Source organism: Castor canadensis, chromosome 13, assembly GCF_047511655.1.
Source record: "Castor canadensis chromosome 13, mCasCan1.hap1v2, whole genome shotgun sequence".
In the NCBI taxonomy this organism is placed as follows: domain Eukaryota; kingdom Metazoa; phylum Chordata; class Mammalia; order Rodentia; family Castoridae; genus Castor; species Castor canadensis.
This window is the reverse complement of record NC_133398.1, coordinates 56792731-56815605: the sequence shown is the minus strand read 5'-3', so window position 1 is coordinate 56815605 and position 22875 is coordinate 56792731. Positions and strand designations below refer to the sequence as shown.

At 39.5% G+C, this 22875-nt stretch overlaps 1 protein-coding gene across 7 annotated transcripts in view; it reads right to left on the bottom strand.

Moving 5' to 3' along the window:
* Frem1 (FRAS1 related extracellular matrix 1) overlaps positions 1-20711 on the bottom strand; it is a 148170-nt gene extending 127459 nt beyond the window's left edge. For 4 of the 7 annotated variants that reach the window (XM_074051822.1, XM_074051827.1, XM_074051828.1 and 1 more), the window contains exon 1: positions 20243-20710. The gene's annotated coding sequence lies outside the window, so the exon portion shown is untranslated. Of the gene's footprint in view, positions 1-20242 lie in introns of all 7 variants that reach the window. The other 3 variants (XM_074051823.1, XM_074051824.1, XR_012440433.1) reach the window with 2 other exon arrangements.
* Between the last annotated feature and the right edge of the window lie 2164 nt (positions 20712-22875).

Genomic DNA, 22875 nt, shown 5'->3' with positions numbered 1-22875 from the left:
ATACTGCTTCACATTACAACAGAACTTTATATTCTTCCCAATTGCCTCACTAGCCCCAGGGTTTTTTCTTCTACAGCAGGCAAGCCCTTAATAACCTCCTTTATAGTTCCAGACAGCAATCATGACTATGGCAAGAGTTAGTTTCACTGGAGGCAATGATGTCTAAAGGAAGTAGCTGTTACGTTAAGAGCAATAATTAACATGGATGCCTGTCTGCCAGCATCTTATGGTCCCAGCTCCTACACTACCAGCACAGAAAAGGACCCAAGGAAAACAGACCACTTCAGAACTGCTGTCTACTAAGCCATAAAGTCTGTGTTGATTCTGCCTACAACATCATTCCCTCCTTTTTGCAATTTTTAAATAACCTGTAATCTACACTACTGAATGCATGGTTTAAGAGGAACATTAGACATCTACTTCTCCATATCCCTCATTTTATTGATCAGTTTTTTTTTTTTGCATTCTCTGAAAATAAGTTCCTGTTTTAAGTATAAAAGAAACATATACTCACTCACTAAAGGAAAAAAAGCTATAGAAAAAGTAAACTATATACTTCACAACAACACCCAAAGAAAACACTCAGGCATAACCTTCCAACTTAATTGGAACCATACCACAAAAAGAGCTATAATTCATTCCACCGGTTTTTGTTTTTGGTTTTTTATCCTTGGTCAGTTTTTATTTCCAGTTAATACTAAAATGTAAAATGGATGGGATTTTTCTAGTCACGTATTAGTGTTAGGTCACAAAGTATGTTAAAAAGAACATTTAAAATTTTTCCTAGGTAGACATTGCAAATTTTTGTGAACAATTATAGAAAGACATTAAGGATACTGAGTAGAATGATAATGTTATATAAAGCTTTTTTTGGGGGGTTTGATTTTTTTTTGACACAATGGGATTTGAACTCAGGGCTTCACACATGCAAAGCAGCCACTCTACCACTTAAGCCACTCCTCCAGCCCCTCATTCCACTGCTACATTGAAGTTGTTACTATGCCAATAGCTGATGGTGAAAAACCCTTGTCATAAATCAGTGTATTTCTCTGGGTTTTTTTCCTTTTAATAGATTTTTAGAAGCAGAATTATAAGGTCAACAGTTGTAAATTTATTTGAGGCTATTGATACATATGCTTTCTGAAAGAAGGTATCAGCTTACACCCCCACCAGCCTTCCCCACCGTTGGCAACATCAGCTCCTTTAACCTTGATTCCCTTTCAAATAAAATGTGTCCTGTCCCTGTTTGAATTTGCACTTCCTTTGTTTAGTTCAGAGAGTTAGATTTCTTTTCTTTTCTAATATCCAGTAGCCATTACTATGTCTTCTAGAAGTCTCTTCACCCTATAGGACAGAAGTCCTGAGGCAGTTAAGTAACTACCAATACTACACAGCTATCTAGAATCAAGTCTAGATTGAAACCTCGGTTCTGACATAGCCCAGTGCTACATCCATTATCACAGTGGCTTCCTTAAGTCACAGATGCTCAGTCCAGAAATAGCCCTTCCAGTGTATTCTTCTGACCTGCCAGAAGCACTGATTGACCCAGAACTATGGTGGCTATGCCACCATGATTAGAGGAGAGGAAAAGTCCTTTCCTTCTACCCATCTTGGGTTTATTGTACTGTAAATTAGACTGAAAAAAGACAGATGAACAAGAGAAAAATGCATTGACTTATTTAATGTGTTAAGTGACATGGGACCATTTGTAAAGAAATGGAGAAAATCAGTAAGCCTGAAGAGTAGAAAGTTGTGCAGAATGTGAAAGGACAAAGGGATCTGAATGAGGGCAAATTGAGCAAGGCCTGTTCCTTCATCTTCAAGTGTCCTTCATCTTCAGAGGTGAGGATGTTCCTTTTCTCTGGGGACTAGGGAGAACATTATCACATGAGGATCTTATGAACTGCTATTCAGAGAACATCAAGAGTCCTTTCAACACCTGCCATTCTTCAGATTGCTTGGGTTTAAGTAGTCGATGTGCTACGGTGCTTTATTGGGTAGTTCTAAATTCCACCGTGGAGGGTGGACAGATGACATTTGCTACATAAACTTGTGAGGATACCTTCCCTAGATTTTCAGCAAATTAACATCTATCATACTCATAAGGCCATATTCTGCAAATCATTCTTCTGAGATTGTTATGTTGAAGATGTTAAAAAGTTTTCTACATTTCCATCTCAGCTCACTCTTCCGTTCTCAATATTACCATTGTTATTATTACAAGCTAGAAAATACTTAATTACATACAGTACAGGGACAGTAACAACACCAAGGACAATGACAGGAAGACAGAAAAAACAAGGAAACCAGTTTCCCCACAGCAAAAAATTAGTACAGGAACCAGAGGGGAATGAAGAGAACAGAAACTCAGAGCCAGACTCCAACAAAATGAAGATAAACTATGCCAAAGGACCCAATGAAGCCTACAAGAATAATTTAAAAGAAGACATACTACAAGTACTCAATGAGAATTTTATAGAGATGATACTGGATAGGGTCAACCAAAATGTACAGGAGACACTCAAGAAATTCCAAGACAATAAAAATAGAGAATTTGAAAAAGCAAAAGAAGAAATAAAGGAAACCATAGAAGCACTGTATAAACACCAAAGTGAAAGAGAGAACACAATGAATAAATGGATAAATGAACTCAGGACAAAAATAGACAACAATAAAGAAGAAAACAGCCAGGATATGGAAAACCTCAGAAAAAAGAACGAAACAGAACTGCAAAACAAAACGGAAAGCCAATCCAGCAGAATAGAACAAACAGAAGACAGAATCTCAGAACTTGAAGATGAAATGGTAATTAAAGGAAAAACCGAAGAACTATTAATTAAACAACTCAAGACCTGTGAAAAGAAAATGCAAGAACTCACTGACTCCATCAAAAGACCAAACTTGAGAATCATGGGCATCGAAGAAGGAGAAGAGGTGCAAGCGAAGGGAATGCGTAATATATTCAACAAAATAATAACGGAAAATTTCCCAAATCTAGAGAAAGATATTCCCATACAAATGCAAGAGGCCTCCAGGACACCAAACAGACCAGATCAAAATAGAACTACTCCACGACATATCATCATTAAAACAACAAGTTCAGAAACTAAGGAAAGAATATTGAAGGCTGCAAGAGAGAAAAAACAAGTAACATACAAAGGTAAACCCATCAAAATCACAGCAGACTTCTCAACAGAAACATTAATAGCAAGAAGAGCGTGGGGTGAGATCTTCCGGGCACTGAATGAAAATAACTTCAACCCCAGGATACTCTACCCAGCAAAGCTATCATTCAAAATAGATGGAGCAATAAAAGTCTTCCATGATAAGCAGAAACTAAAACAATATGTGACCACAAAGCCACCATTACAAAAGATTCTGCAAGGGATCCTGCACACAGAAAGTGACACCCAACTTAACCATGAAAAGGCAGGCAGCACCAAACCACAGGATAAGAAAAAGCAAGACAGTAGAGAGTAACATCAAGTTAGGTACACACAATCAAACCTTCAAACAACTAAGATAACTAAATGGCAGGAATCACCACATACCTATCAGTACTAACACTTAATGTCAATGGACTTAATTCACCCATCAAAAGACACCGTTTGACAAAATGGATTAAAAAAGAAGATCCAACAATTTGTTGCTTACAGGAGACTCATCTCACCGACAGAAATAAGCATATGCTTAGGATGAAAGGCTGGAAGAAGATTTACCAAGCTAATGGCCCCCGAAAACAAGCAGGAGTAGCAATACTTATCTCTGACAAAGTAGACTTCAAACCTACATTGATCAAACGAGACAAAGAAGGACATTCCATACTAATAAAAGGGGAAATAGACCAAAAGGAAATAATAATCATCAATCTGTACGTACCCAATGTCAACGCACCCAATTTCATCAAACATACCCTAAAAGACCTAAAAGCATATATAAACGCCAACACAGTGGTTGTGGGAGACTTTAACACTCCATTATCATCAATAGATAGGTCATCCAAACAAAAACTCAATAAAGAAATCCAAGATCTAAAATATGCAATAGATCAAGTGGACCTAGTAGATGTCTATAGAACATTTCATCCAACCTCTACACAATATACATTCTTCTCAGCAGCCCATGGAACCTTCTCCAAAATAGATCATATCTTAGGGCACAAAGCAAGCCTCAGCAAATATAAGAAAATAGAAATAATACCGTGCATACTATCTGACCACAATGCAGTAAAAGTAGAACTCAACAACAAAAGTAAAGACAAAAAACATGCAAACAGCTGGAAACTAAATAACTCATTACTTAATGAAGAATGGATCATCGATGCAATAAAAGAGGAAATTAAAAAGTTCCTAGAAGTCAATGAAAATGAAAACACAACCTACCGGAACCTATGGGACACAGCTAAGGCAGTCTTGAGAGGAAAGTTTATAGCCATGAGTGCATATATTAAAAAGATTGAAAGATCCCAAATCAATGACCTAATGATACATCTCAAACTCCTAGAAAAACAAGAACAAGCAAATCCCAAAACAAATAGAAGGAGAGAAATAATAAAAATAAGAGCTGAAATCAACGAAATAGAAACCAAAAAAACCATACAAAGAATTAATGAAACAAAAAGTTGGTTCTTTGAAAAAATAAACAAGATCGATAGACCCCTGGCAAACCTGACTAAAATGAGGAGAGAAAAAACCCAAATTAGTAGAATCAGGAATGCAAAAGGGGAGATAACAACAAACACCATGGAAATCCAGGAAATCATCAGAGACTACTTTGAGAACCTATATTCAAATAAATTTGAAAATCTAAAAGAAATGGACAGATTTCTAGATACATATGATCATCCAAAACTGAACCAAGAGGAAATTAATCACCTGAATAGACCTATAACACAAAATGAAATTGAAGCAGCAATCAAGAGTCTCCCCAAAAAGAAAAGTCCAGGACCTGATGGATTCTCTGCTGAATTCTATCAGACCTTTAAAGAAGAACTGATACCAACCCTCCTTAAACTGTTCCATGAAATAGAAAGGGAAGGAAAACTGCCAAACACATTTTATGAAGCCACTATTACACTTATCCCAAAACCAGGCAAAGACACCTCCAAAAAGGAGAACTATAGGCCAATCTCCTTAATGAACATTGATGCAAAAATCCTCAACAAAATAATGGCAAACCGAATTCAGCAACACATCAAAAAGATTATCCACCACGACCAGGTAGGCTTCATCCCAGGGATGCAGGGGTGGTTCAACATACGAAAATCAATAAACGTAATAAACCACATTAACAGAAGCAAAGACAAAAACCACTTGATCATCTCAATAGACGCAGAAAAAGCCTTTGATAAGATCCAACATCATTTCATGATAAAAGCTCTAAGAAAACTAGGAATAGAAGGAAAGTTCCTCAACATTATAAAAGCTATATATGACAAACCTACAGCCAGTATTATACTTAACGGAGAAAAATTAAAACCGTTCCCTCTAAAATCAGGAACCAGACAAGGATGCCCACTATCTCCACTCCTATTCAACATAGTACTGGAATTCCTAGCCAGAGCAATTAGGCAAGAAGAAGGAATAAAAGGAATACAAATAGGTAAAGAAACTGTCAAAATATCCCTATTTGCAGACGACATGATCCTATACCTTAAAGACCCAAAAAACTCTACTCAGAAGCTTCTAGACATCATCAATAGCTATAGCAAAGTAGCAGGATATAAAATCAACATAGAAAAATCATTAGCATTTCTATACACTAACAATGAGCAAACGGAAAAAGAATGTATGAAAACAATTCCATTTACAATAGCCTCGAAAAAAATCAAATACCTAGGTGTAAACCTAACAAAAGATGTGAAAGACCTCTACAAGGAAAACTATACACTTCTGAAGAAAGAGATTGAGGAAGACTATAGAAAGTGGAGAGATCTCCCATGCTCATGGATTGGTAGAATCAACATAGTAAAAATGTCGATACTCCCCAAAGTAATCTACATGTTTAATGCAATTCCCATCAAAATTCCAATGACATTCATTAAAGAGATTGAAAAATCTACTGTGAAATTTATATGGAAACACAAGAGGCCACGAATAGCCAAGGCAATACTCAGTCAAAAGAACAATGCAGGAGGTATCACAATACCTGACTTCAAACTATATTACAAAGCAATAACAATAAAAACAGCATGGTACTGGCACAAAAACAGACATGAAGACCAGTGGAACAGAATAGAGGATCCAGATATGAAGCCACACAACTATGAGCAACTTATCTTTGACAAAGGAGCTAAAAATATACGATGGAGAAATAGCAGCCTCTTCAACAAAAACTGCTGGGAAAACTGGTTAGCAGTCTGCAAAAAACTGAAACTAGATCCATGTATATCACCCTATACCAAGATTAACTCAAAATGGATCAAGGATCTTAATATCAGACCCCAAACTCTTAAGTTGATACAAGAAAGAGTAGGAAATACTCTGGAGTTAGTAGGTATAGGTAAAAACTTTCTCAATGAAACCCCAGCAGCACAGCAACTAAGAGATAGCATAGATAAATGGGACCTCATAAAACTAAAAAGCTTCTGTTCATCAAAAGAAATGGTCTCTAAACTGAAGAGAACACCCACAGAGTGGGAGAAAATATTTGCCAATTATACATCAGACAAAGGACTGATAACCAGAATATACAGGGAACTTAAAAAACTAAATTCTCCCAAAACTAATGAACCAATAAAGAAATGGGCATGTGAACTAAACAGAACTTTCTCAAAAGAAGAAATTCAAATGGCCAGAAAACACATGAAAAAATGCTCACCATCTCTAGCAATAAAGGAAATGCAAATTAAAACCACACTAAGATTCCACCTCACCCCTGTTAGAATAGCCATCATCAGCAACACCACCAACAACAGGTGTTGGCGAGGATGTGGGGAAAAAGGAACCCTTTTACACTGTTGGTGGGAATGTAGACTAGTACAACCACTCTGGAAAAAAATTTGGAGGCTACTTAAAAAGATGGACATCGATCTACCATTTGATCCAGCAATACCACTCTTGGGGATATACCCAAAAGACTGTTACTCCAGAGGCACCTGCACATCCATGTTTATTGCAGCACTATTCACAATAGCCAAGTTATGGAAACAGCCAAGATGTCCCAGCACTGACGAATGGATTAAGAAAATGTGGTATCTATACACAATGGAATTTTATGCAGCCATGAAGAAGAACGAAATGTTATCATTCGCTGGTAAATGGATGGAATTGGAGAACATCATTCTGAGTGAGGTTAGCCTGGCTCAAAAGACCAAAAATCGTATGTTCTCCCTCATATGTGGACATTAGATCAAGGGCAAACACAACAAGGGGATTGGACTATGAGCACATGATAAAAGCGAGAGCACACAAGGGAGGGGTGAGGATAGGTAAGACACCTAAAAAACTAGCTAGCATTTGTTGCCCTTAACGCAGAGAAACTAAAGCAGATACCTTAAAGCAACTGAGGCCAATAGGAAAAGGGGACCAGGAACTAGAGAAAAGGTTAGATCAAAAAGAATTAACCTAGAAGGTAACACCCACACACAGGAAATCAATGTGAGTCAATGCCCTGTATAGCTATCCTTATCTCAACCAGCAAAACCCCTTGTTCCTTCCTATTATTGCTTATACTCTCTCTACAACAAAATTAGAGATAAGGGCAAAATAGTTTCTGCTGGGTATTGAGGGGGGGAGCGGGAGGGGGTGGAGTGGGTGGTAAGGGAGGGGGTGGGGGCAGGGGGGAGAAATGAACCAAGCCTTGTATGCACATATGAATAATAAAAGAAAAATGAAAAAAAAAAAAAAATAAAAAAAAAATAAAAAGTTTTCTACAAAAACGTCTTCTAAACACATATGTCTTCGAAGCACAAAATGCTAAAATCTCATCTTAATGATTCATGATAGTGAAGGCTTTAACAAGCCCTATAGAAAGCAATATTTATAAGCCCAAAGTTTACAAACTTTCTTGTTCTTTTTGATCTTTTTCACTGGAAAAAAACAAACAAACAGGTTCTTTGAAAAATCATTCAAGAGACATTAGAGTAGAGAATTAAAATGGTTGAAATATTGGGTGGCCAAATTATTTTTGCCCATGCCTGATAAATCCATACTTACTGAATCTGTACCAGAAACCCAAGTTCCCAGGTGACCTTGGGGAACCAGGCACCTGCCAACCTGTACAGAGCCTTTTACTAAAGCTACTACAGAGAAGATTAAATGCAGAGGGAAAAGATTTTGTCCCTCCACTTACAGTTCTGTTTTTAATGACTTTAAAGTTTCTCAAACTGTCAAAACCATTCCCTTAAGGACTGGGAAATGATTATAATTTAAAGCATTTTGCTTTTGCACAAAGACAAATTTTTACAACAGGTTGCTTTAATTGAATAACTTAAACAGAATGCAAAGCACTTTCACATCCACTACTGTTGATGGTACTCCATTCTTTAACTGGACTAACCAAGGAATGCACCCAAATTCATACAATCTGACTGAAACTGCTCTTCCTCTTCTTGGATGAATTCTTTATTCACAACAAAATTATTCCAAAATAAGGTTCTGTTTCAATTCACATTAAATCATGGTCAGGAATTCATCTTTGAGGACAATCCCACTTTCAGAATATATCCTCATTCTTTATTTGGATGTGACATATTCATTCCATTATTCATTCATTCATTGCACAAACATTTTTTGAGTCCTCTGCTGTGTGACAAGTGGTTATACCAAGTGCTTGGATTATAAAGACAAAAACTTCTCTACCTAATGACTCAAAGCGTTGTAAGTGCGACAATGGTGGGATGCATCTTGTGCTATGAAAATAAATAGGAGGGCAGCATTTGACCCCCGCTGGGCCTGAAGATGTTTCCTACACAGCAGGGAAAGTCAAATCTGAGAGAATAAGTAGGATTTAGAAGGTAAAAAAGGAGAACACAGGGCATGTTTGAAGATGAAGTTTCGAAGGAGGCATAATCGAGGAATTAACAGGAAGATGTTATATCAAAAGCAAAGAGTTTTTGTATGAAATGATACAGAGAAACTAGGTAAATCAAAGTAAATAAGAGATAACTCCTATCCTTGAGACACACACAGGTCTTATGGGAGAGAGATTTATAATCAGGAAAAGAGAACACAAAATAGTATTTGTTGTGACAGCATAAGAGCAAAATGCTCTAATGATTCCATCAGACTCATCAAAATACACTTAAAGAAACACTTCACTGTGAAAAGGATTGCTCACACTTTCAGAAGACCACCCAGCACTGCTCTTTGAGCTGGGTGCTATGTAACGTTGATCGTCTTACTTGCATGCCAAGAATGATACAGCCCAAAGCCACAGATGTCTGTAGGAGAAAAAGGTACCACCCACCACCCACCGCAAATATTTTCCTTAATAAATCTGCTATAAAGCGAATATTTACGATGACTTAAGAGACTTGGTGATAAATGGCAAAGAGTATGGTGTGTTCTACCATAGTGATTAAGATGAGGACCCAGGGACCCAAAGAAGCTAAGGCATTTTTCTAAGGTTAGGAACTGATTGAGTTGTTATACATCCACTAGTGCAAGCAAATGTGGAAGTGAAGCACAGTATCATGTACTGAGATGTGTAAAGTAAAAAAGAAATCACAATTCTTTTCTTTTTTTGTGTGATGTGGGGATTTGAACTCAGGGCCTACACCTTGAGCCACTCCACCAGCCCTTCCTCTTGTATGTGTTGAGTTTTTTTCAAGATAGTGTCTTGAGACCTGTTTGCCCAGGCTGGCTTTGAACAGCAATCCTCCTGGTCTCTGCCTTCTGAGTAGCTAGGATTATAGGCATGAGCCAGCACAGTGATTTTGTGCCTAGCAAAATCACAATTCTTAAACCAACAGGTGAACTCTACTGAGAATCTTGATATCTTTCCTGCTGAGGATCTTAGCACATACTCTTCAGCTTTGACTTACGCACAACTTTGTCGCTTTTTTTTTTTTTTTTTTTTTAAAAAAACAGGATCTCACTATGTAACCCAGGCTGGCTTCAAACTTGCTATCCTCCTGTCTCAACCTCCAGATTGCTGGGATTACAGATGTGTACCACCATGCCTGGCTCACCTTTTATAATTATTAAAACAAAAAACCATTGTAACAAATGTACCATGCCGACACCAGGAGTTTATAATAGGGAAGGTAGGGGGTGAAGGGTGAGAAGATATATGGGAACTCTGTACCTCCCACCCAATTTTTCTATAAGCCTCACATCTTTCAAAAAAAAAAAAATAAAGCTTATCGGTTTTTGTTTAGCCACACTGAGGTTTGAACTCAGGGCCTCATGCATGCTAGTGAGGCACTCTACTACTTGAGCCACTCCACCAGCCCTTATTTGTGTTGGATATTTTTAAGATAGGGTCTCATGAACTATTTGCCAGGGCTGGCCTCTAACTGCGATCTTCCTGATCTCTGCCTCCTGAGTAGCTAAGATACAGATGTGAGCCATAAAACACAGCACCCAGCAAAGCTTATTAATTTTTTTAAAGTAGAGCCATCCTTTTACAATGTCCCATGACTTAGTTGGTTGTCCTGTGACCCCCAGCCCCGCCCCGCCCCACCCCAGGAAGAGCCAGAACCCATTCTGGGAAACAGTGCAGGGTTTTCAGTGATGGAAAAGAAATAAGGCAAACCACAGCAGGGTCTTGCTCACACTTCCTGTCAGTTAGGCGCTGGGTTGGATTTTATCTGGATACACACCTGGGCCAGTGTTTATTCCACTGCACATGCCTGAGTACTTATGCAGCGTGGCTCACCCAGCCTAATGGCATTGAGACAAGTAGGAGTTAACCTGTCTACTTTGACAGAATCTGCGGTGGGCTGGGGAGAGTGCAGGTGGGAGGGTGTTCTCAGGCAATGGGATTAAAAATACTTCAAAAACAGTCTATGTAAAACTTGCAGGCTGAAAATAAAGAATCCAAACATCTGAGAAGGTGTCTTATTTTTTAATAAAGATGTGCAGGAGGTAGTGCAATGTATAAAGACTATGTTGTATAAAAATTGCAAATATACCAGATGTGGTGGTACACGCCTGTAATCCCAGCACTCGGGAGGTTGAGGCAGGAGGATCCCGAATTCAAAGCAAGTGTAGGCTACAGAGTAACAATCTGTCTCACAAAAACAAAAAACAAGTCAGAGAAATGTTTTAAAAGAGAGAAAATTTTGGCTCAAACACTTTCTTGGAGTCTCCGGGACATAAATAGACTCTATCCAAAATGTGGGAGTGGTTTGTCTAGAAGTGAGAACATATTTACCCTAGGCACACTGTCCACACTAGCTGACAACTGTAGTTCAAACTGCGATGTCCCTAAGTGCTGCATAAACTCATTCCGGTAGAAGACATTTCTACGGGTAAACACACTGACATATCTGTTCTGTAAACATATCTGGCCATCCAGGGGCCAGTGGCTCACGCCTGTCATCCAGCTACTTGGGATGCTGACTGAGATGAGGAAGATCTTGGTCCTAGCCAGCCTGGGCAAAAAGTTCACGAGACCTTAACTCCAAAATAATCACAGCACAAAGGGCTAGAGGCATGGCTCAAGCAATGGAGTGCCTGCCTAGCAGACACAAAGCCCTGAGTTCAAGCCCCAGTAGTGACAAACTCCTTTTCTGGGTTTTATTCAGCTCAGTGCACCAAGAGCCAGGGCACCATTTGAGTTGTAACCATACTCCAGGGGTACTAGGGCACAATGTGAATAGTGCCCCCTGGAGTTGTGCGATGTGGTGGCTTACTCCTACGGCCTAGAAAAAGTACTGGCTGTAAAAAAAAAAGACATCACCATCATAGTTTCAGTCCTGCTCTAGGGTCCCCAAAGGAAGCAAGCAGTCCTGTGAGGACTTAACGAGAGTCAAGAGTCAGCACTATTACTGACGATGGGAAACATAGCCGATAAAGAAGTTGCTTCAAACCCCCATCCCCACCTTACCCCTTGAAACTAGTGGTACCATCTCTAACTTCTGATTATAATGACCCAAACACCACTACAGGTTTCTGATTTAGTTTGTCTGGGTGTAGCCCAACTATCTGAATTTAAAAGTCCTCCAGGTGATTCTATTGAGAAACCAGGCTTAAGAACCACTGCTTCAAATACTGCACTGCGTTTTCCTCTCCTCTAAGAGTTAAAAGGAGCCTTAGGGCCCAAAGACTGAAGCTAAGTTCCTGGATGTGTCTGAGAAACCATCAGACTTAGTAAGTCTCTGGATCAGGCGGAGACAAGTAGTGAGACCAGGGCTGGGATGCTGTTCCAGGATCGGAGCAGGAGGAGACTGAATGCAAGACCTGGGTTGGAGGTGACTGGAGGGAGATTAAGGAAGAGAAGAAGGAGACACCTCCGCCATAACCAGAGAGGGTCTGACACACAGGGTAAAATAATGCCAGGAAGTCCCAAATCTGGTACCACTTGGGGAAATTCTCATTGAGCTGGTGGACAGCCATTCCTGCAAAGACAGTATGTCCACATGTCAGATGCACATACAAAGTTCTGAATTAGCAAAATTGTCTGAAAGAAATCAAATTCTAAAATGAAAGAAATTAACATACAGTTATTTAGAAATTTGTGCTACCACTAGTTTCTTTTGCATTTGAACTTTAGCCCTTACTGTGAATCTTAAGACAAAAGCAAATATATTTATATATTTGCTTTTATATATATTTTACTTATAAATATATTTGCTTGGATATATATAGCTACATATATACATATTTGAGCCCAGCTCACTGTCTCCAGTCTTCTACTTGGAATAAACAATGTGACTTTTTCTACTGAATAATAAAACATAAAAAGAAATCTTTTGATTTTTTGAAGGACAAAAGGAGTCAATTCTTTTTTAAATAAATGGGTTTTCATATATTAAGATAAAGCATGGTAATTTTACATAATGACATCATAAACTATAGCTGAGCTAACTCTCTGCAGGCAAACATTTCAGTATATAAACTAGAATAAGCCCTTTTGGCTAAACTGCTTATATTTGAACACTTTAGTGTCTACAATATAAATATATCATTTAAACTTTCTCAGCCTTGATTTCATCATCTAGACAGTGCAAATTCCTGATATTGTAAAAATAGTTTTTGTTGCGTGTTGTTTTGTCTTTTTTAAATTAACAGAAACATCAAGTTCTCTCACTCCTGGGCACTCGTGCTCCTTACTATGACACTGTCTTAGTCTTAATTTCAGATCTGTCCAGTCCATGCTCTCTGGCAGTTCACACCATTGTCATGACTTGCTATCCTCAATGCAGGAAACACGAGAGTGGAGGTAAGAGATAGATAAGGGCCAGAGTCCTCCTCTCAGTATTTCCTGTAGCCTATTGATTTCCATGCACTAGAAGGGGCCTGGCAGCAACACAACTTACAAAGCCACAGGTCAGGAAATGTCTCTTTATGAGGGTAAATGTAGACCACTAGTTCCCAGTAAAGCAATTCAGCAGCCATGAATGAGTGAGGCCACACAGCATCTGTAATGCAAAATGGTGCACACTGCACAATACTCCCTCCTAGCCGGGACAGTCAAATCAACACCACATGGGTTTTTATGGCCAAATGAGAAAGATAAAATGGGTTCCATCTGGGGTTTTTGAAAGATAAAGTGCAAAACTAGTTCGACTGCCTGAGGAAATTCCCTGTGACTCTATCCTGTAGCCAAACTCTAAGACGGGAGCATATCATGAACTGATTTTTAAAATGTAGGTTTGTGTGGCTACAGGTTTTATTCTATTTCCTTTTGCTTTACTAATGTCCCAATAATTTGGAAGATCTGCTAGCTAACACCAGGAGGAGGTGTGGTTGACATGACTGCAGGTGGAGAAGAAATAAATAGAATATAAAATGCAATGTCAAACTCTTCTGGTCGTAGTTCAAATAATCAAATGGCCATTCAACCACACCCATTGATAAATCACCCACAAGTGATTTTAATCACCAATCTAGTACCTTCAGCAGCAGCTATTTTTGTTTTGTTTTGTTTTGTTTTTTACCATTCCAAAATGTCTAAGGGCTTAAACATCAACCACTTTCCATATTTAAGTAAAATTATTTTGATAAAGAACTGTGTGGTTTTATGTCCATTTATTGTGTGAAAGTAAGTTACCAAGATAGCAGAGGTCACAGTTTGTCAGGAGATCCAAGTTATTGAGCCATGAGCAGCAGTCTGACTTCCTTAAAATGAAAAGAATATTCAAAGAAAATAAAAAGAAGAACAAGAGAATAAAAGGCGATTCTAGCATGGAGTCTGTAATTTGGAATGGGTTGCTGATGCTTTGACTGCTGAGTAACTGGTTCTTACAACACATTACCTTAAATAACAAGGGGCTACTTTATTATTACCTGGAATATTGTTACTTCCATCTTCGTTGAAATCCTCCCCACTTACTAAGAAAGGCCTTGTGAAATGCCTCCTCCAGATGCACTAAGACCTGATGAAATCAATAACTACTGTGCCATTTGCATTCTTGCCAAAATAAGAGCATACATCAGTATCTTTGAGCTCTTTCTATTAACACTTAAACATTTCTATGAGTATGGGTTATGGAGCCACCTTGCTAGTTTCCACTTTAAAAAGAAATAGAAAGAAGTTAGGGATATCATTTCTCTTGAGAAAAACATCTAGAGTTGTGCCTCATGGCTCTGTTTTCACTTTCTCTGGTTAAATGTTTCTTTAACTCTTCAAACAAAGATGTAGAAGACAAGTTTACTCAATTCACAGCACAAATAAATCCAAGAGGGTTGACAGTTATCACTGAGGACACAATCTAGACCCACAGCCTGGATAATGGGAAGTTGGAATGATGAACTCAAGCAAGTACATCAGCTTCCAATAAGCAAAAGTGTGTAACTCGATATCTCCAAAAATTAACAGCATATGTATGAGAAAAGGCAGACCTGCCTTAGCAGTAATTTATGCAGAAAAGGTTGCCTTCATATAATTGGGGGCAGAGCCAGTGAGAATGGATGAAAGCTTCAAGTTACTTTCAGAAAGAAATTTCCCTCATTGTTGTTCAATACTGGCAAACCCTTGGATACAGGGAAGGAGTGTGGATTGTGTGCTTTCTAGGGTTCCTTTTAACTGTGAGCCTGGACTTACCTGCCTGACTGTCCCATGCCCACCTCTCCAACCTCTTCTTGCATGACTGTCCTCCTGGCCATTGACATGCTAGTCAGCCTGACCTCTTGCCTTCCTTACACATGCCTTCCTTACTGCCCATGCCAGCTTCTGCACCTTTCATGTTGGGTGTGTTCTGCTCCATGTGCCATGAATGCCCTTTTCCCACTCCACCAACACCCTTCCCCTCTATTTGCCTAGAGAAATTCTACCTTTCTTCCAGGCCTCAGCCTTCCAGACCAGTTTTATCTATTCATGTGGAAACCTACAATATTGTACATCTACAGGAATTTTATCCTTTATATGTAGCCATTTTTAAAAATTCTGGCTTTTCTCCTGATCTGTAAGCTCCTTCAAGATAAAAACTGTAACAGCCAGGCCCTGATAGCTATGATTGTAATCCTAGCTACTTAGGAGGCAGAGGTCAGGAGGATTATGGCTCAAGCCAGCCCAGGCAAATAGTTCACAAGACCCTATCTCAAAAAACCCATCACAAAAAAGGGCTGGTGGAATGGCTCAAGGTATAGGCCCTGAGTTCAGGCTCCAGTACCACAAAACAAAACAAAACAAAGCCTGTAGCAGTTTTGCTTGCCCCAGCTTCTCCAGGGCTAGTCAATGGGTCTTACACAGAGAAGCTCTATAAATGTCAGCTGAGTGACTAATCCCAATAGAATACAAACATCAGATTTATAAGAAAAAAATGGTAGAGAGAGAATGGTTATGTCCGTCTAGTTGGTGATAGTTCAGACTCACTATAGTGCAACCCCAGAGGTTCAAATTCCCAAACAAACATGTCTTACTAAAGTTGAGTCCCCTGGGTGGGTGGAGTGGCTTAAGTTGTACAGTGCCTGCTAGCAAGTGTGAAGCCCAGAGTTCAAACAATGATTAAAGTTGACTGTCTTGCTACGATGAAGCAAAAGCATGGGCAAAACAACATGCTTCATCTCCTTATATATTTATCTAAAACAGCTAATACAATTCTCTAGTTCTGGAGAGTCAAGAAGAAATGTGACAGAAAGGCTTTCACACTGCCTTGGATTCTCCATACTAGACAATCACTTGGGCAGCCTTGAGTTCACTGGTCTGTTTCACATGACAAAGAATCAAGTGAGAATTAGGCCGTTGGTCAGAGTTAAACACCAAAGGAGTGGAGAGACTGCCCAGTCCATAGGATCTGGAAGAAACCTTTTTTATCGTCCATTTCTCTTTTCTTTTCACCTATAAACTAGGTATTCACGTGTTTGCCTCTTTCCAGGTTTCACACCTGTATTAACCCTTTCCAAAGAAGAATTACCTATTGAACACCTATATGTCAGGCACCAAGCCCAAGCATCCAGTAAGATAAGCATTAATATGCTCACTTCACTCCCCAGGAAGCTGGCTAACTTGGCTATGTTTTCACACCCGAGGAACACTGCAGCCCAGAATTAGAACCTACCAAAAGGTATTCAAAACCCATTATTTTTTTCAGCTACACCTCTCTGATTTGATATTCAAGGTCTTGTACCAATGCTATCCTTTGGTGTCAGAACAATCAATAATGTCTATTGGATGAGAGAGAATTAGCTTACCATATTAAAATAGAGGGGAAATTTTATATAAAACAGAATGAAAGTATTTTTGCTGTGTTGTTTAACAAGTAAGATGAAGAATGTGAAAGGGACTCAGGAATATGACAGGAAATGTCCAAATGCTTTTAAAGATTTGGGTAAGTGTTCACCTAGGAAATCTTCCTAGCTTTCCATGCTAGGAAGTCTATCACTTACAAAATGAAGATGTGTGTGTGTGTTAACAAGAAATGCTTTGTTAATGTTCTGTTAGCAAGAAAGGCTTTGGAATGAAGATGCCATGGCACTGTGCAAGACCTCAAAACACAAAGTTGTGACTCAATTATTTTAAGTGAAGAATTCGAGCATTTGTGAGTGCTAAACAGCTGATAACACTTGATGGAACGCAGAGGCTCTGCGCGGGTCCCAGGGAGGTAGAAACACCAGAAGGGAAGTCCTGGAGATTAGTCCCAGAGTGCTTTCTCTGCTCCTCTGTCTCTAGAAGCCAGATAACAAAATTTTAAAAATGAAGTTGAGAGCAAAAAAGTGACATGCATTCTTAGCAGCCTTTGGAAGGAGTGTTTTTGACATCATCTTTTAATACACATTTCCAAATATCATCCACCCCATAAAAATAGACATGGAGAAGTCTGAAACAAAACAAATCTATGTTTATGTTCTCTTGTAAAAACTTACCAATGAAGAGCAAGGAATATTTAGTTTAAAATATCACAGCCTTGCAAGATCTCTGCCCTTGTCCTGCAGTTAATAGTCTACCACATATAGTATCTGCACACAGCCAAAGACTACATCTGTTTAAAAAAAAAAAAAAAAACATAGATCTTTCTTATCTTGATGGTTGAGTTTTACAGTCCTTTGCAATGGTGCCCCAGTCACCACAGTCAGAGTAGCTGCATCACAGTAAAATATAGTACAAACAAGATTTCATTAGGGAGCAGGTTTTTGTTGCTTTTTGTTTTCCCCAGCCCCTCAAGGGCCTCTGTTTGAGTCTCTCACCTGGCTGCACAAAAGCTGTGGAGTCACTTGAATTGAAGGGTCAGGTTGCAAGCTGTGCAGTAGGAAAGCACTGTTCAGACCACCCAGCTCTCCAAAGGGGGCCAACATCAGATTCAGACAAGATAAGAGGCTGCCCTTCTGTGTGACCTGGCCCAGGGAAACAGCCTTTCTAGTTGGTTACGTGGTCCCATTGTGATGGATGGCTGTGTGCTCCACAAAGGTGGGTTTTGTCTAACTCAGTATACCAGTGGTCTTGGTTCTTTGTGAGAAGAAATTTTATAAGATGTCATATTAAAATTTATGAAGAAGAACAATAAACCAGGTCTTTGGGCCTGTTCCCAAAGCAAATGCTGCAAAGATCCCATACTCCACATCTGTGTTTAAAAGAAAGAAAACTGTATCCACCAGAGTCAGGACTAGAAAGATACCACAAGTCATTTAATCCACCTCACTTTACTGACAGAGGAGGGGAAGGTTAGAGCTCTCTTAATCTCATCCAGAATTGGTAGGCAACAGCTAAGCCTGGAAAAACCATGACAGTGAGGACCCTGTCCATACCATTCACATTGATCATTCTGGAATCCTTAGAAACTAGCACTGAGCCTGAATGTAGCAGGTACCCCAAAGTACTGAGATGAGGAGAGGGAAGAAAGGAAAGAGCTTTAATGACCACATCCTGTTTTCTTTTGACTATAAGTATTAAGTGTCAAAAATGTGGGGATGAAGATAGAGGCTGAGTTCCAGCTTCCATATGTTGTCCAATAAGGACCTTTTGATGGGTAAACCACTTCCTGTTTTCAATCCCTGGGGATTGGCCCAAATCGAATTCAGTTTTTAGGAACAAAACCCCTGAACTGTTCCAAGGAATCCAACTCAGTTCAGCCCAGTTTAGCCCAGCCCAGCTCAGGAGTAGAAGGCCGAAAATGAATTAAGAACAACTCTGGGTAAAAGTATTCAAGACAGGGCTGATGGAGTAGCTCAAGTGGTAGAGCACCTGCCTAGCAAGTGTGAGTTCTTGAATTCAAACCCTGGTACTGCCAAAATTAATTAATTAAAAGTGTCTAAGACAAACATTGCTCAGCCCATACAGAGACAAATCAGGCTGCACAGCCCAATACCTGACACCAAGGTAAAACGATATCCAGGTACCTGTGACTAACTCCTTTTCTCACACATGGGAATGGAAAGACAGGGTCAGAAAAGGAAGCAAGGAAAAAGAAAGATGAAGCTAATGGGAAAACTGGTTAAAAAGCCTGGTTTGGGGGTCACACAGGCAAAACCACATTGCACCTAAGTTAAGTTCAATGTCAGCTCAAATTCAGGTTTGTTATTTAGATGTGAGGTTTGGTATTAACCTGCTACATGACAAGCATTTAACCACCAAGAATGATGTAAAGCCATGTTTACCCAAGTGCAGTGACACCAGCATCAGTTTCACCTTGTAGACTCTTGGCCCCTCCCCAGGTCTAAAATTCTTTGGGGGAGTGAAGGAATCTGCCCTTTCATCACCAAGCGCCCAGGAGGTTCTCATTCACTTTAACTTTGGAGAATGCCAGAAGAGAGGGCAGTTAGCATTTTCCTACAGCTGCACAGAGGCACTTTTATCGAGTGGAGGCAAGGATGGGGGTGAGGTTTTAAAGGTGACCAGCTTTAAGCACAGACAGGAAGGGTAAGGATTTTCCAGAGCAGAAACCTAAGAGCAGCTAGACCACCGGGTCTGGTGTGGAAAGCAGCCCTGAAGAGGTTAATCTCTCCCCAGCAGGATTCTCAGCCTATAAACATCAAGCAGCCCCCCCCCGCCCCAGAAATGCTGTTTTTTAAGCTTTGTAACACACCATGCATCAAGCCTGAACACAATAGTAAAAATCCAGAAACGAAAATTGAGCGTCTTGAGAATGATTTCTGTGATCCAGATGAAAACTAAAAGAAATGATTTACTATGGCGCCAAAGTCTTTAAACCAAATCTCAGTAATGAGCAGAGAGAGCTTAAATATCAGAAAACTTCAGAACAATGTGATTGCTTTGCCTTCCCAAATCTATCTCTCATCCCCACACAGTGCAAGTCATGCATTTAAATAATATAACCACAGGTAGCTCAACTACAGCAAAAGTATCCTCACATCATCTCCAAATGTCTCGATTTTTAATGCCCTGAGGATATTATTTGTCTTCATTTTTACGTCTTTTGGCTTTGCCATCGTTCAACTGAGTGGGAACGGTCTAACTCCAGGGGACATTTCAAGAAATTTTAAAAAATGCTTATTTCATTGGTGGGGGCCATTGGGATGAATTCGGAAGAGAGTTAGAGTTGGGTGTCAATTCTACTTTTGGCAGCTGCATGTTGCCCACCTTCTGAGTTAACATGAGAAGGAAACTTTTGCAAGCAGCTTCTGCAGACTTCTTGCATTGTTACTGAGCATTAACGAGCCCTCCAAAAGCCTCTGGGACATTCTGCTAACAGAACATTCAGTCAGGAGAAGAGGAAGCACAAAAAGCAGATACTTACAGGTAGTGGTTTTCCTTTCCGAGCCAAACAGCTAGCCCTTGGCACCGGCCAGCTAGGTAAGAGTCAGTGACCCGGTAATCTGGTTTAAAGGGCTTTGAGGAGAAGGGGGAGGAAAAATATCCCAATGAAGGAAGAGAGCTGAAATTCCAGTCTTTCTGGTCAGCTGAGTTTGAGTTTTCTTTGTACTAAAAAATCCATTAGCCCATACATCAAAAAACAGAGAACTGAAGTTCACATCCACACTCCGGTTCCTTTGCTGGTCTCCTCTCCCAGACTGCTGCTGCTGCTCTGCAAACTTCCCAGCGCGCAGCTTCAGGACTCCCTGGGAGACGGGAGAGTTAAGGATGCTGGCAACTGTTTGCAGGGAGCCCGACCTCCCTGGCCCAGAGCCACAACTTCCGTCCCTTTGGCTCCAGGGACAAGACTGAGCTTTTGTTAATAGGTCGCCTGCTTCTCTTCCAGCTTCCTTTCTCACTATTAGTGATGTACTAACTGCTCTGCCACTGGCTGAGCCCAAGCAGCCTCTCCCGCCTGTAGCACACAGGCTCACACACACACACACACACACACACACACACACACATACACAAGTGCACACACACAGGCGTGCACACACACTGACACATGTGCATACACACACAACGCTACACATGAGGATACCTACAAACACACTCACACAGACTCTTCAAACATACTTTTTACCTGCACTCCCTTTCTAGGAACAAATTTCAGCCCAGAAAGGTCTGTATTCAAATTCAGAGGACAGGCCAGCCTTGGGTGGTGAGGAAAGATGGTCCGTTTTAACTTTTGTTATGGCATTTCAAGGAAAAGATGGAAGAATGGATCCAGATTCTAGGGACAATGTTTTTAAATGTCACCTTATTTCCTCATTTACAAAGCTGTTCATGTGTCTACTTCTTTTTGAAAAGCCACCACTATTCTGATCCATTTGCATATAGTTCACCATCCCCCAGGACACGGACTATCTTCTCCACAGAGATCCAGTTAGCTAAACTTCTCAGGATTCTGTGAGTGCTGAAAGTCTTTCTTTAACAACTGTTTAATAAAATGCTTCCCGGTATTCTATTCCCATGGAGGGTGGGAAGAGGACTTGCCCTCGGGTCTAACTTTTAAAGTAGCCATAAATAAAAAGCCAGAGTATCAGCTCATTTTTGGAGAGCTGTTCATATTGAGACTTACTTGTCTGGCCAGTGTAAACCTTAGCCCAAAACAAAAGGCACCATGAATCTAATTCACCCTGGATTGCTTTCCTGTAGCCAGTCATCATCCTGTACCCCTTTCCTTGGAAGCAATGAAGAGAAGACAGAGGGAAATGAAAAAGAGGAAGAAAATTGTGTGAGAAAAGAAGAAAAAGAGGAAGCAAGGAATGTGGGGAAGAAAAGAAATGACAATAATGCAAGGAAAGAGAGAAAAACAATTGCTTTACTATTAAAAAACATGTTTTATGAATCTTTTAGCAATAAACTTACATGTATACTTACTCAAAGTCACTAGAGATCTAAAATCTTCAAGAATCTTTTGATTTATTCCAATTTCTCTGAGAGTAAATGGTAAAACTTCTTAAAGAATCACTAAGCTCTCATAAGTAAACAAGCACTATTTAAAAACATGATTAAACAAATAAAATGACAATGTATGAGTCGTGTCTTAATCTTGAAAGGCCAGGAAGTAATGCCATACTAATGACACAAAAGAAATACCACAACAAGAGATTTGTTATCAAACTGAATTAAACAGTTGCCAGGTTGTAAATGTCTCACCTGCTTTTAGATGCTTTTTGTTGAGGCTTGGAATCCATTTGACAAAGGAATGACAGAGTTTGTGCAGGTGGTTGCATCCACGTTTCTCCTAAATCTGTGCTGAATAAGGTTTATGGATTAGTCTAGAAACAAATAAATGTTTTATATGACTTCTAGGGAAAAATATTCTAAGAGAAAAGTAAGCAAACTTAGATTGCTTACTTTATATTTTGAGGTATCTACACTAAAGGTAATCTTTGTAAAATTAGTTATATTTGCAATGCTGGTGTCACTGAGCTGAATATATTCTAGAATAAGCAATTAGAATCAGTCAAAATGTCCTGAAATCCAAAGTATTCTTTATACAAATAAGTCACTCTTTCTTTTAAATCTTCCACAAAAAGACAGTGGCCTGTTGAAATAATACAATTACCAATTTTAATCAATAAAGTGTTCTTTGAGCAAGTGAAATGCAAAGCCAGGGTTTTTGAAAAGAACAACCAGAGAAACAACAAAGATCTCCTAAAAGCGTGTACTACTGAGCTTCATACTGGAACAAATGCATTTTAAAGAAGTCATTTTATTTCTAGCCCTGATTGGAGTGACATGAAAAATGACATGTGTTGGAGGCTGGCATACCTTTTTGTATTGTAAACATGAATGATTTTGTGGAATTGTTGTAGAATGTAGCATTCTCTGAACTGCCCAGCTAAAAGCTCAACAACTACTCATAAAAGAATTAAGAGTGTGCCTGTTAGAATTTGTTGATGGCCCTAAGCACAGAGGAGTTATTCACTACACTGTGAAGGTGTCTTTCCACCAAGTCTATAAAACCAGATGACTATAGGAAGCAATACTGGGACAAGGGACTAT